General features: G+C 35.4%; 1 protein-coding gene across 3 annotated transcripts in view; it reads right to left on the bottom strand.

The window, feature by feature from the left end:
* Nucleotides 1-15,487, bottom strand: part of Rbcn-3A (rabconnectin-3 alpha) — a 354,959-nt gene that overhangs the window by 264,142 nt on the left and 75,330 nt on the right. The window lies entirely within an intron of this gene.

The following is a 15,487-nucleotide window of genomic DNA, read 5'->3' on the forward strand; positions in this document are numbered from 1 at the left end:
TTACTACAGTGACTACCGTACTAGTGTATATTTCAAAACTTATGAGCGTCCTAATGCACATAATATTCATCAAATTAATCATGATATTCAATTTTATCCTTTCCGACCCAATTAAAGGGAACTAACGTGTTTATTCAGTTGTACATTGTTGAAGTGAAAAAAATATTCTCCATAAGTTTGTGTATCCCCATTTGAAATCAGCAATATATATATATATATATACAAGCACTACGAAAAAAAATACATGAGCACAACAGAACTATCATCCGAATTCTTCAGACTGTCACAAGTAACAACACAAGCTAAAATCTTACCCACTGGATCATATATATAAAAAATCAAGTCATAATAATGCTCGTTATTATTCACAGAAACTATTCACTTCCGTCTCACTTAATATTTTAACAACGTAAGTGTACACAGATAATAACACTTATCCAACCTATACTTCTCTTTCAAGTATGTGTTCATTTGCAAATAACTTTTAGCCAACTTTTCACAGTTCTTTTCATACTTATTATTCTAGCTCTATCAAATCAAGGTGTTTAATTAGGGATGACGAAAATTTTCCGAAATCTGAAATTTCACTTTCCAGATTCCGGAAAAATTCTGGAGTTCAGAAAGATTCCAAACTTTTTCGGAAATCAGATTTTTTAAATTACGGTTTTTTTCCGAATTCCGGAATTTTCCGACATCAGAATTTTTCCGAAATCCGGAATTTTTCCGATTTTACTTTCCGGATTCCAGAAAGTAAAAGTTCCGAAATCGGGCATCCCTAGTTTACATACAATAAAATGACAGTAACCGAACACATTTTACTTCCTTTTGAAAAAAGAAAGGAAGAAAAGAAGTAGTCCCTATCCAATGTTTCTTGTAAACCTCAAACTTTCTTATCAGCAATTGCTTCGGCTATGTGCCCAGTACTATTTTGAAAGAAGCAAATATTGAGAAACCTATTTGATTTATAACGTATAGACTGGAAATGAAATCTTTAAGTTTTACGTCCCACGGTTATGCCGGTGAGGCTAAAGGAGATGGTGATAATGAGAGATGAATGAAAATGGTGGAATGAAGAAAGTGGAAGGAAACGGGAGAACCCCGAGAAAACCCACGAGCACGGTGTTTGTCCACCACAAAGTTCACTTGGCGGGGGAACGTATAGACTGGGTTATACGCAACTTATATGATATAAATAATAATAATACTAATTGAGCTGAGCGAAGCGAAGCTCTTATACTCGGGTTAGCCGTTTGGTTGTCCGCGAACTCCTCCTAGACCGTTTGGCCGATCTCAACCAAACTTAGCACGCTGATAGAGTATGTCGTGCTGAGTGACAACATAGGTCGAAATCAAAAATCCGATGTACCATCGAGGAATAATCACCGAAAAACGCTTCCTCCTAGACCGTTTGGCCGATCTCAACCAAACTTAGCACGCTGATAGAGTATGTCGTGCTGAGTGAGAACATAGGTCGAAATAAAAAATCCGATGTACCATCGAGGAATAATCACCGAAAAACGCTTCCTGATTACGTAGTTTAAGCTCGCTCAGCTCATTTCATTGTAATCGGGTATATACATTGCATTCCTAGTTTTAATATAATTCCAAAAACATCGGTGGCATAGCGTTAGGGTACGCCAGGATGGCCGGCATCCCCTGTTCACACACACACACAAAAGTTATCCATATGAATTTTTATTAGCTTACAACTAACTTATTCCGGAATGGACAAGCGGAAAGACTGCGCATACACGTCACTCATATGCATGTTTTCTTTCTTGCCTCTTGTACGCCAAATTCTTCGGGCGTCTAAGAGCTGTTGTACACATCGGGATTTCTAACAAAAGTTTTTTGCTAGGATTAGAATGCGGATGTGTAAACACTTGTTTTCCTACCTCTCCTCGTCCCTTACAATCTGTTGTTTCTCTTCGATAGATGCTGACATATTTCAGAATTATTAACTCTATGTAGTTTAATTAAATTGAAGTTACCTGTGCAAAGCCTAGAGCAGTACCGGCGAAAAGATAGAAATGACCAGCTCACCACTTTTCCGGAGCATGTTCCTTACATAATTGATAGTATAAAGGTAGTTTCACTTTAAACTGTAATCATAATTAAGGACGAACTATAATCTTCATCGCAGAAACATTGTATACCCTCACTTTGCTCTATTATGGTTCTTATTTTGATTAATGATACTAATCATGGAAGGACAAGAATTGGTGGTATATCTAATTCTGAATGTTTCGTGCTTGTGTTGCATTTTTCAGGTGAAGTGAATTTCTGTTTTATTGTTTTAGTGTAGTGTGAAGAAACTACACATTTATAAGTAAAAGACTCATGTTCTGGAAAGTGTTGGCTTCAATAAGGTATTGTAATCTTATTTCCAAGTAAATACTTTAGTAAATGATGACAGTGCTAACGGTACCACACAGGGATATATTTACGCATGGGCTAACATAGGCCATGGCTCGAGACGGCAAATGACGTACACGAGAGAAAACCAATGAAAGTCCTCTTTTTTTAAAAAAAGAATGAATACAGAAAAACAATGATGACAGTCATGTTAGCTGAACTGTGGAAACAAATAAAATCACATGAACGTCGTCACTGTTTTTCTGTACTCGATTCATTCGTTTTTAAAATAATGATTTTTCCCATGTCCTCAAATATTCTCCGACCAGTTTTTTCTTCTTTTTTATCATCAAATAAATCAAATAAAATTTTAAATGAAACTGAAATTATATATATTCTTTTATTATGTTTATTTCATTTTTCACTCCTACTTAAATATTGATTATTCACTTTACTGTCTCGAATTTTCTATACCGGTATTATCGATATTGAGAGGGTGGCGTTTTTAATGGCTCGGGGGTACAAAAATGTTAAATATCCTGGTACCACATAAACTTAATGGATTTTTTTTATTAAGAACTCTCGTATCACAGTTAACTTACGAGCAATGCTGCTCTCTTGATATGAAATGACATACCTCAGTTTTCAAGAAAAGCAACTAGTAATCACTCACGAATATTTCAGTATTCGTAGTGTGATAGGTATTCTTGCTTTTTGGGTACTCTGTAAGAAATAAAATGTTCTGTTTCGTCTGTATTATGTTTGGAGCAAAAGCGTCAAATTGGTGTTTCTGATTTGGGTAATTTCACAAAGAAGTTGTAAAACATGAATCATCGACTTGGCATAATCATTTTGGAATATCACACTACGCTAGTGAAGAATACCGTCTTAAACAGATTAGTTAGTGTGTTCTCATTTCGGCTAATTGCAAATTTTCTTCTTCTTTTTTTTTTCGTTTAAGTAAAATAGATATTTTCTTGTCCAACGATTCCCCAAATTAGAATTAAGGACGTCAACGAACGAAGTAATTTAGAAACGAACTGTTTAAGACTACATTATAGAAAATATAAAGCACAGTACTAATTCTTACCAAACAGCAGTCGTATTGATTTCTTTGAGATTTCAATATATCTCATAAAAATTTAAGAATTGACTGATTAGTTTGTATTTACATTTTTTGTCAGCAACGAGGTTATAAAGGACAAAACCTACAGTTTAAAATGAGACCTGACTTACCATAATACGTTTGATGCTCTCCCACCGAGAATCGAACCTCGGAAGAGGGCTGAGTAAAGTTTAGTCTGGTGAGAACCACGGCCAAGATATGTATTGTCTGTTTACTGTAGCTTGGCGCTGTGTTTTGACACAAAAGCTGGCTAGCGAATCTTAGCTGTCCTTCCCCTCCATTCCCCTTATCTCAATGGCAACAGTGGTACTAACTAATCAACTTTACCACTAGTGGGGTTTGGCATTTTCAACTTGCATACATTTCGAAACAAACAGTTCATTTCTTTGTGAATTTATTGATACAGTATGTTAATAGTGAACTATATCAGTTTGATTTTTTTAGAAATCTCGTGCAGTAGAAATAAACACGGCCTTACAGTGAGAATATTATTTGGATTTTAAGAAGGTGGGGAATAGAGAGCGAGGATGAGAACGATGAGAAGAAAGAAAGAAAAAGAATGAAAAAAGAAACACTTGTGCATTTACTTCGTAATGCATTTAAGTAGTCGTGAAACGGACAAGGGATATCTGAACCCACTAACACAATATTTGCGGAAGCGTTGGCAACATGAATCAATCCCCCGCCAATTGGTAGTAACAAAAATAAAAAAAAATAAAATAACCTGCAGTGCATATAGTATTTCCTTCGTATTTTTTGTACTTAAAGCCAAATAGCACAGCATATGCGAATATGTTCAGTATATTCCCAGATATGCGTAGTATCTTCTCGACAATTGCTAGGAATATCGCTGTTTCCGCTTTTTATATATATTCTTTTCAGTGTGTTCTTTATATATATGCTTTTAAGTTTTCCCACGCATATTCTTTTTAGTATATCAATATATTCTCTTTTTTTTTACAATATATTGAAAAGATTAAGAATTTAGATTTCTGGGCTTTTGGCATCTGATTTAAGGGATGACGTCCCTCAGCGAGCACAATCCGGGGAAAGGGAAGGAAGGAACCGGCCTGGGACCTATAAAAATTAGGTACCACCCCGGCATTTACCTGGTGTGAATGAGGAAAGCCCAGGAAAACCTCATTCAGGGTGGCTGGCATGAAAAAGCGTGTTACACTTTTTGACCGAGTGACCCCACCGGAAATTGAACCCGTGACCGCTCGCACCGACGGCGAGAGCGTTAGCGACGCGGGGCCACATTATATTGAAAAGAATATGCTAATGTACTAAAAAGAATATCCGTAGAAAAAACTGAAAAATATGCTAAACATATTGAAAAGAATATAACATATTGAAAAAAAAATATGCTAAAATATTATATAAAGAGCTGATATAGCGATATTCTTAGCAATTGCTAATAGGATACTACGCATATCTGGAATATTGTGAACATATCGCATATTCCGGTGGTTATGTGCTTAGTTTATCCTGAGAATATATACTTGTGTTGCGCGGAAGAGGAACAAGGCTGTGCAAATTAGATGCTCTGGCCTTACAGAAACTTCCGTCTAGACATTCACCTCGTGGGACTGAGGAAAACCTTAACCTTTCTGACCAGCCGCAGCCCACGTTCGCACTTCGTTTCCATGCTCGATCTATCTATTTTATTACGGTTTTTTGTGTTGGAGAGTCTGGTAAGGGCACCAAGACAGTAAGGACAAATCTGTACTGCTTAAAAATGTTTACATGTTAAAATTTGCTTTATATTGTACTTTCAACCCGTAATTCAATGTGTATTCTATTATTCTTACAGCAGTATGCTTTATTTCCTAGTACTTTAAGTCTATGGTTGTTAGTTATTATAATTATTGCATCATAATCCTCCTTCTCGAAGCTCATTCAATTAGTATGAAATTCTAACCTTGGCAGTTTGCAACATTGCAAACCTTCACCAACAGGCAATATGTGGCAAGAACATTTCCACCCACACTCGCATCGAAGTTCCCAGTCCCTGTTTACAATCAGTACAATACGTTTCTGTCGCCTTATCATGAAAACAACGCTGTCCAGCGAACCTAACGGTCTTTTGCTCTCTCTGTTTATTGTTTACAACACAAACTGCAACCTCAATATTGCCAGGCGTACATGGCTTTCTCACAGTTTCGAACAAGAACCCTTGTACAAAATTGAGTGAGCATTATATGTAAGATTGTATTACATCATAATTAAATCGATGTGTCATAACATTAATGTTTCAGTCATCTCAAAAATAACAATTATATGTAGTAATAATAATTTATCCATGACAGTGCAGAAGTAGGTACATTCAGTTTGACGATTTATGTGCCTGGCAACCATGAATTAACCATGTAATTTGAGAAGCAAAGTTTTGACGCTCGCACTACAATTGTGGTTTGTAAACAATCCTCCATCCTAGAGTGAACGGACAATAACCTTCTTCTTACCTAGCAACCTATGACATAAAGCGAGAACAGTAATAACTTCATCAGCTGAAATATCCATTCTTCGTACGGGGAGGATGAGTTGTGTACAATATATCATATTTGAAGTAATGAGTGAAATAAATAATGAGGAAATGAAATAAACAAATAAATAAATACGAGCAACGGCTTCGGCTCTACAAGTGTTTTTATTATTATTATTATTATTTTTTGCAAGAGATAGCAAAGCAGTTGTCTCGACCGAATTCATCAATTGAATTAATTTGTTAACTTAGCAGGTAACAGCGACTTTAAATGATGTTATATACCATACATCTAAGAGAAATTTTGAAATCTGTTTCTTGCAATAGTTAAGAGCGAGTATCTCGGTCGATTTTGTTAGTGGAGCCAACTCATTAACACATTAATGGATAATGGTGTGTATCTATAGCTCACATTCCATATACGTAAGCGAAATTTTGAATTCTGTTTATTGCAATAGATAGCTAGAGCGATTATCTCGGCTGAGGTCGTTGATGAAGTCAATCGGGTAACACACCAATGGATAATGGTGATTTTAACGGTTGCTTCTATAGCCGTTGCTTCTCCCATGCATGAAAGCGAATTTTTGAATACTGATTTTTGTAGATTACCTCGATTACCTCGCCTAGAGCAATTACCTCGGCCGAGTTCGTTAAGAAAGTCAATCCGTTAACAACTTATGGATCACGACGACTGTTTGGCTACGGGCATATAATTTGAAGTACTCACAGAATCACTCTATAAAAATTGTTGCGGAAGTACCGCAGGATTCTGAAACATGGATATTTGGATAGGGCACATACTAGTTCCTAAGTGGTCTTGACCCGACTACGGTAGGTCCCATAGTATTGGAGCTATGGACCTTTAAAGTTTATTTTTTTCATGTTTTCGGTAGACTATAACTCCAAAAGGAAGCATCTGTGCACCCAGGTTGGTCTATACTTCTTGTCTTATCTTGGTGTCAGGAATCACCTCCCAAACGTTGTCTGTGTTGTTTTGAAGCACCCTGCATATATGAGATCTCTGGTTTTATCCCAGCCTGCGCTAAGTGCGCTTTATGGAGAAGAAACACCGACCGTGTGAGTATGATCTCTCGGGATTCTCCCCATTTTGTTCATTATCATCCGCATCTCGGCTCCCTTAGCCTCGGAGCATAAAATGTTACGTTAATTAAAAAAAAAAAAATTATCATCGATTGGAAGTAAGATGTAAAGATTATTTTCCTCGTATTTTACTTTATTTTCAATCGACACAACTTGAAACTAACCTTTGCTTAAGGGATAATGGTTACTTTACTGGTATTTGTATTTCTTTCAACTGTCATCAAATGGCATGTGTTTCAATCTTTACATATAAACAATTTCCACGTGAATGCAAATCTGAAACGCAATATGACGACTATGTGGAGTCAATTGCTCGTAAACAAGCAAATACTCTTGACTTTTAACATTAAGTTTAATAGAGGATTTGAAGCATGTATTTATTCTCGAGCTCAAATATCAGTGTATTTAATCTTGTAAATTCGTCGAGTTCGTGGAACTCCTTGTGTTGTCTCAGTAATCCTTAGGTATAAAATGCAAAATGATAAATTTTGAAACTGAGTTGTACTTTATTTTCAACTTAGAAAAAAAGCCAACGAAATAAGTATATTTAATTAAATACAAATCTAGTATAAATGATTGCTCTGATTCCAAAATACTGTCTTTTCCGAAGTGCTACTGTAGAGATTGTCATATATAAACATGGGCAAAATATCTGGGAGTGCACTGCACTTGCGTGACTACCCAAAGGCCTCATCCAGCAATAGTGAACGATCTGCAATTACAGCTGAAGCAGCTGTACACCAGTATTAAAAGTTTTGTTTCGGTCTGTCTGTCTATATGTACGTATATTATATATATATATATATATATAGAGAGAGAGAGAGAGTTAATGAGCAATACCGACAACTCTATTGAGTGCATATCTGAGAATTACACCCTGTACACCTATGGAAAATTGATGAAATATGCACTTTTGGATTATGTATGTGTGACTTCCTTTACGCTGATAACGACCACCACCCACAGTTTCTGGAATTCGTGATAGGACCTCTTGAAATTTAGCTTTTTCGCGATTTTGGGCAGCCCTCGCTCTGAAACTATACACTTTTCGCCATAGGTTCATATGAACTTTTTCTCTTATTTTGATGTGAGGAATCACCTCTTAGTTTGTCGGTATAGTTCATTAACACCCTGTATATATATATATATATATATATATATATATATATATATATATATATATATATACCGTTCTACCTCTAAGTATATCTACACTAACAACACTAATTTTAGTTTTTCTGCAGTACTCAGTTATTTATCTGAACATCGTTTATTGTTGTTCAAGCAACTCCGAAAATAAAAATACGGAATCTAATTTTGATCCGAAGCATTACTCACTTCTTTTTTCCGAGGAGTGAAACTGGTATCACATGTACTGGAAATATTTGTTAATTATTCTGCTATACAGAGAAGCAGTTGCATATTGTCAAAGATATGGCAGATTGCAAAACGAGTTTGTTTTATATCTATAAAAACGGCAGAATCTATTGTATATCTCCACATACAATGTTATTTAAAAAATAAACTTCTGTAGCACACGCAGAATCTATTGTGTATCTAAACATAAAATACTATTTCTAAAAATAAATTTCTCTAATACACTCTCTCTTGAAAAGAGCATAACATCATAACTTTATTTCTGTTTTTTCATAAAACCGTGCTCAAATTGATATATTTCAGATAAAAAAAATGAAGAGAGTGTTCGCTACCTACATTTCATTTTGCTTTAATGTCTTAAAACTAACCTGACGTCCCGTTTTAAGATTGAAGAAAGCCGCAACAACGATTAAAAACAATTAGGTTTTAAGATAGAAACGAGACATTTGGACACATTCCTTTTTAGTCACGAATAGAGAACATTACCACATGTGTTGATTATCGTCGCGCCTCCGTTCGATCAAATTCTGTTCCAGGTACCAAGCCATCGTAAACGCACTTATTTGTGCAATTCCGTAACATACGTACGTGGATGGCAGAGCATCAGAGTGAAATTACGTTGAATCAGATATTCATTTTCTACAGTATCATACACAATTATCTAATTTGTTGTGCGTTCATCGGTGCTGGTGTTTTAGAGAACGCCATTGGAATTTTACTTTCACCAATTAGAAACACTCCTTTAAATAGCGCAGGAACAAGCAGCTGCTGCTTAATCAGGGTGTCTAGTAAATTTCCACAATGAAATTTCGTGACTTTTTCGTGACCTTTTCTTTACCAAATCATAAAATTTCCTAACATTTTCAAGAGCGAATTTGGGTGCGAATTAGGCCGAATTTTCATCCATGCGATACAAACGTACTTTGCTTGCGATTTGGTAGCGTTTAAAGCCAACCATAGACATTTTTGGTGGTGAGTTTTGGTGTTTCACAGAACAAATTTTTTTAATCTGTACTTACATTTGCACAGTTATAGAAAATCGTTACCCAAAAGCTAAATTTCGTGACTCGTGACTTTCATGACCGTTTTCTGATTTCGTGACTTTTTCCTGACATTCGTGACTTTTTCGTGACCGATAGACGCCCTGTTATGGTTTTTTAATGAAGTTCACCTCAAGTACACGCACACAAGAGTTTTACGTCCTACGGTTATGCCGGTTAGGCTAAAGGAGACGGTGATGATGAGTAATGAATGAAATGGTGGAATGAAGAAAGTGGGAGGAAACGGGAGAACCCCGAGGAAACCCACGCACACGGTGTTTGTCCACCACAAAGTTCATTTGGCGGGGGCTGGGATCGAACCCGGGACCCCAAGCACTAGAGGTGAACGCTCTACCACTGAGGTACTATAATACGAGTGCAGTGAGGTTACAAAGTGGCGTCAATGCCGGACCAAAAGTTCTATGTTCTGGAATATGTGAGCTATTCAACTTCTATAACGCCATGACACTCCAATATGCATAACGCCATGACACTTCTTTGAGGGTTCGTTAAGGACTGTATTTATTACCCGATGCGAACAACACAGGAAGCATCATCGTTGTCGTGATGACCATAAATAAGGGAATGCTACAAAATACATAAAAACACTGAACTCGATTATCGCCTGGGCGTGGTCGTGTAACTAATGCGAGTGTGTAGTGTGTGATGAAAATCTAGACAGTTTGCGCCTTGAAATTCACTGAATCACAACAGCATTGTTTTACATTTTGCATACAATGTAGGTAATATACTCGTTAAATTTACTGTACATATTGACTTACTCCTTATTCACATGCCATTTTGCCTTATAATTTATTTATAGATGGAGCTTCATTCATATGCATCTTTACGTGTGATTATTTTTCTCCTATACATAATTCTTCCGAAATGTTTTCGCAATTGTTCCCTTCAGTAGACAATTAGCTGAAAATGAAAATCTGACGAAAAATAGAATGTTTTAATTAACTGCAAGAAAATCGTTCTCGGGAATGACAAATGTTCCAATTGCACTTCGCTGCAGCAAGAAGTACTCAGCCGATCGAGCTGAAATTTAGTGCACAGATGGTGATTAAGGAGTGCCAAGTCTGAAAGGACGATATAAGGACGATGAAGCTTAGTATATATAAATTTCTTTTTACACATACGTGGACACATACTCTGACATTTCCGCAAATTCCATTTTTAAGGGGGAACGGGGATAATATAATACAGAACTCATATTGACTTGGCTTTCTCACTATGAGCAAATGGCTGAATCGTTTGAAATTAGTCTTGAACATAGCACTTGAGTCAAGCTTAGTTTTCATCAATTCACTTCAATTCAAATACGCATCCTAAGGAGAGAAAACCACACTGACGAAAATACGGAAGCACTGGGGTGGGACGGGGAGTGCCATTCCCAGATAATAATTGAAAAGGAGGGAATTCACACCCTTAAATATCGCGGTTGGACTTCAGTATAAGAACGAAGTTTCTATTTGAAACCGTAAAATAAGAATAAATAGTAAAATAAGAATGTTTACTAAGCAATACTAAATATTAGCACTAATTGACTATGATTAATTATACCTCAAATATAAAATGAGTATATATATATATATATATATATATATATATATATATATATATATATATATAATGAAAAAAATATATTTATTAAACGAATTAATTATAAGATTCTCTAAGAATATTTTTCGAATTTTCATCCTATCCCGAAAAATAAGGGTAGTTTACTTAAGGGTGAAAATCAAAATCTCCTATTTTCTCAAAAACAACTTACAATTTTGTTCATATTTCTCAAATCAATGTTTCATTAACAATACTATAAGTCATTCTTCTAATTCGAAAACGACTCAGGTGATTTTGTTTATATTTCATAAATATATACTTCATTAGTAACATTATATTGCGATGTAAGTAAATTCTCTTTTAAAACTCCGCAAGGAATACGAGTGAACTTATTTTCGGAGATAAATGGAGGTACATGGAAAAGAAAATGAGAGTTCACGTTTGATGAAAATGTGGTGTTTTTGTGTTCGACATTAAGTAAAGAATGCTCTAAAAGCTGTATTTAAAAAAAAGGGGGGGGAGGTCAGAAGGTGGAGATACTGGGATTTGGAATAAAGTTTTCCCATAAAGAAGTACACATATTTCAACTTACAAAACCGGTCTCCTCGAAAGTATAATTTTTGGACCTTCATTTTTTTCCCCCTGTGCCATTCAAATGCTTTATTAATGACCTGACAATATGGCATCATTTATCTTGAAAAACTCCACAAGGGGTAGTTTGTTCTCGAGGATAAGTTTTCTTTTTATTTTTTTTATTTTTTTCAAAAACAGACGATTTTGTTCATATTTCATTAATAATCCTATAATGTATAAGTTACTTCTCACCAATAAGTCCACAAGAGATAATTTATTTATTTACACTTTCCGTAAGTACAATTCACAATGTAGTTGATATCTCATGAACAAATACATTTCATTGATAACCCTAATATAGGGAGTACGCTATTTCTCATGAAAAAGTCCATAAAGAACAGTTTATCTCTGAAACTGAGTTTTCTTGTAACGAAGTTTTCAGCAAACATACTTTCGTTCGTATTTTATAAATATATAAATCAGTAATAGCTGCAGTTCAGTAATAGCACGATTTAATTTAAGAAGTTGGAGCGAGAAAAATTAGTGCGGTGGTCCGTACCTTTTATTTTATTTCTTTAATTATTGCGTTTTATGCGTGTATGTCTACTCCGTGCAGAACGCTTCTGATAATAAAAACAGAACCTAATGTTTCAGAATTGTGTTAATTATAATTATCTACTATTGAATGGCCATGTTATTGCAAGCTTTCATCTAAGTCAATGATCAGCGCTCCTGCCTTTAGTAGTGTAGTTCCGGGCCCAATTTCTGGTAAAGTATAGAGATTTTCGGGTGTGTAGCAACTGGAGTGCTGTCTTTGTTAAGAGATAGGGTCAAGTAAGCTTGAAATAATTGTAATGTGCCACGAAAGATCAGGTCGCGAATCAAAGATAAAAGCAGCGTAGCGCCAATTGTTTTGATCGCACATGGCGCTGGGGGCAGGCATATGTAACTAGCAGATGTACCAGGTTTTTGAACGGGAATGATGTTGGCCTTTGTGGTGGACAAACAACGTGTGCGTGGGTTTTCTCGGAGTTTTCCCTCTCCCACTTTTTTTTTATTCCACCACTTCCTTCATTCCTCATCACAGCCTCCTTTAGCCCACATGGCATAATCGTGGGATGTAAAACTGAAATGTTTTACTTCATTTCATTTACGGGAGTTCACAGAACATGAAACCATAAATCTGAACACTATAGAAATTGCCTCCTTTCCCCCCTTTAGAAGCACAAATTTAAAAAGTGCTGAAATAGTGTTCACTCGTTTCCAATGAAACTTTATATACTAAATTTCACACCTCCAACTCCAGCAAATTTTGAAATTCGGCACTGTATGATAAATAAAATCGGAAATTAGAATATTATAACAATTCTGAATAGAGAACAGAGTTCTCTAAATCGCTGAAAAACGTTTTCCTTTATTTTTAATAAAGTCCTTACAGCTTGAATTTCACAGGTACAACTTAAGCGAATTCTCGCATTGTGCCTTTCTGAATAAATCAGAAATTTGATTATTATATGAGTTGTTCCCTTTAGAAACGGAATTTTGAGAAATACTAAAATACGTATTTCCTTGCTTTTAATTAAGAGTTCATATACCGAAATGAAATCATCAAGTTTTATGTCCCACGGTTATGCTGCTAAGGCTAAAGGAGACGGTGATGATGAGAAATGAAGGAAATGGTGGAATGGAGAAAGTGGAAGGAAACTTGAGAACCCAAGAAAACCCAAGCACACGCTGTTTGTAAACCACAAAGTTCACTTGGCGCGAGCTGGGATAGAAATAAGAACTCCATGTAAAAGAGGTTAACGCTCTACCACTGAGCCACCGCGGCCCCAAGTTCATATACTGAGTTTCTGGCCTCCTTCAAAAAGCATCCTCTAAATACAGAAATGAAAATTTGGACTCTTAGAAATTGTTGTTTTAGGAGCATAATTTTAGAAAATTCTGACCATGTACTTTCTAGTTTTTATTTAAGGGTTTACACACTGAACTCCATTTCTCTAAATTAAGTACATCTTCACACTGGGAACTGTCTGGTCAAAGGATTGGAAATCAAAATACTACATAAATTGTCTCCCTTTCCTGCTTTAGGAGCAGGTTTCAGATTTTATTTATTTCCCAGTGAGACTATTATATTTAATAAGATATGTTCTAAGGATATTGGTCGTTTACCAAGATACTCCTTTCATAGAGCGAACAGGGCGAAGTAGCTCAAGTGGTACAGTATTGGCTTCGCAATAGGAAGTCGTGGGTTCGATTCCCGCTGCCGACCATCCTGACTGGGGTTTTCCTCAGTTCTACTAGGCAAATGCCGGGATGGTACCTACTAAAGCGGCCCTAGCCGATACCTTCCCGAATCCTTTCCATTGTTGTTGTTGTTAGATATCCAGTATTAAAAAAATGGCCTCTGAGCTGCATCTAGTGATTGTTGTTAAGATTAAAAAAAAAAAAAAAAAAAAAGTTGTTGAAGTAGAGGTGACTATTTAGCCTTATATCATGAACTAGCAGATGCGGATTGGACTAATATCTTGTTAGCTGAGAATATTATTCTTGTTGTTAATATAAAATATAATTAAAACCAGTACGAATAATACCGTATTTTTACAGAGTATAAGACGCGACGGACTATAACACGTACCTTAATTTTTAAGCATTAAAAAAAATACCGTAACATTTTTCCAGTTTTCCACAGAGTTTATGGTCTGTACATTCTAGTCTGTGGTTCTGGATTTGTGATGACGGGGGTGGAGGGAAACAGTGTTAGCAAGCTTGTGAATCCCCACAACTCATGTTCATCGCATCGATGCACTACTGCTGCCAGTTGCATCCAATGTTGTCAGATAGAGATAGGCTTCCCGCGGCATCGAATATATGGCCATTTTTAAGACTGTCGGGAATTTTAAATCAAACACTAGACATTTTTATATTAATTTTGAGTATAAGACGCACCTGACCTTTGGAGACAATTTTTCGAAGAAAAAAGTGTGTCTTATAGTCTGTAAAATATGGTAATATTCCCAAGTATACACCTAACTCAGAAGTTTTCCTTTACGGTATTCCAAATATTTTATTTCTTTAAATAAGACTAAAGATAAAGCGTATAAAGAATATAAAACAACTAAATCTGCTTAAAGCAATAAAGGTAAATATTGCTTTTGCGAACTATAAAAGGTACGTTAAATATAAACTTCGTTCGGATAGGAAAGCGTATGTTTCTGGTATTGAATGTTCTTTAACAAAAAATCCTCATAAATTTTTGGAGTTTTGTGAATAAGCATAATAATGATTCAAAATCTTACAACCCGCCAAATTCGACCCACTTCGGGAGCTTTGTTTTATGCATACCTACATACTTTATTTCATAGTAATAAAATCCAGATTTGGTGTAAGCTTTAACTAATTCATTTGTTCAGGTTAGGTCTATGATTCATGAAACAACTATCTAATAATATCGTACATAAAATTGTTCCAGCATAGTGAAATAACAACGGTAGAAAGGTTCTTTCAGAAATGCATTAACAGTTCTTTCAGTGTAGTTCTTTATTTTATTTTTTTAATTTTTTTTTAGTAAATATTAAGCTTCCCCCTCTCACGACACGTCCTTATGAAAGGTAGATTATAAAAAAAAAAAAAAAAAAAAAAAAAAAAAACCTTTCCGTTTTGGTGCGCTACAAGCATTTATTGCAACCCTATCAAAACATTACGGTATCCATATTTTCTTTCAACAAACAGATTGTATTAACTTGTTATAAACATAGGTTAGTAATTTCTATTTTTCTGATTAATTTCAATTATAATGAAGCACAGAAACGTCATTTTTTATTTATCCCAATAAAACATAGTGGTAGCTAATTACTAATA

This window comes from Thermobia domestica, chromosome 12, assembly GCF_964235325.1.
Source record: "Thermobia domestica chromosome 12, izTheDome1.hap1.1, whole genome shotgun sequence".
In the NCBI taxonomy this organism is placed as follows: Eukaryota; Metazoa; Arthropoda; class Insecta; order Zygentoma; family Lepismatidae; genus Thermobia; species Thermobia domestica.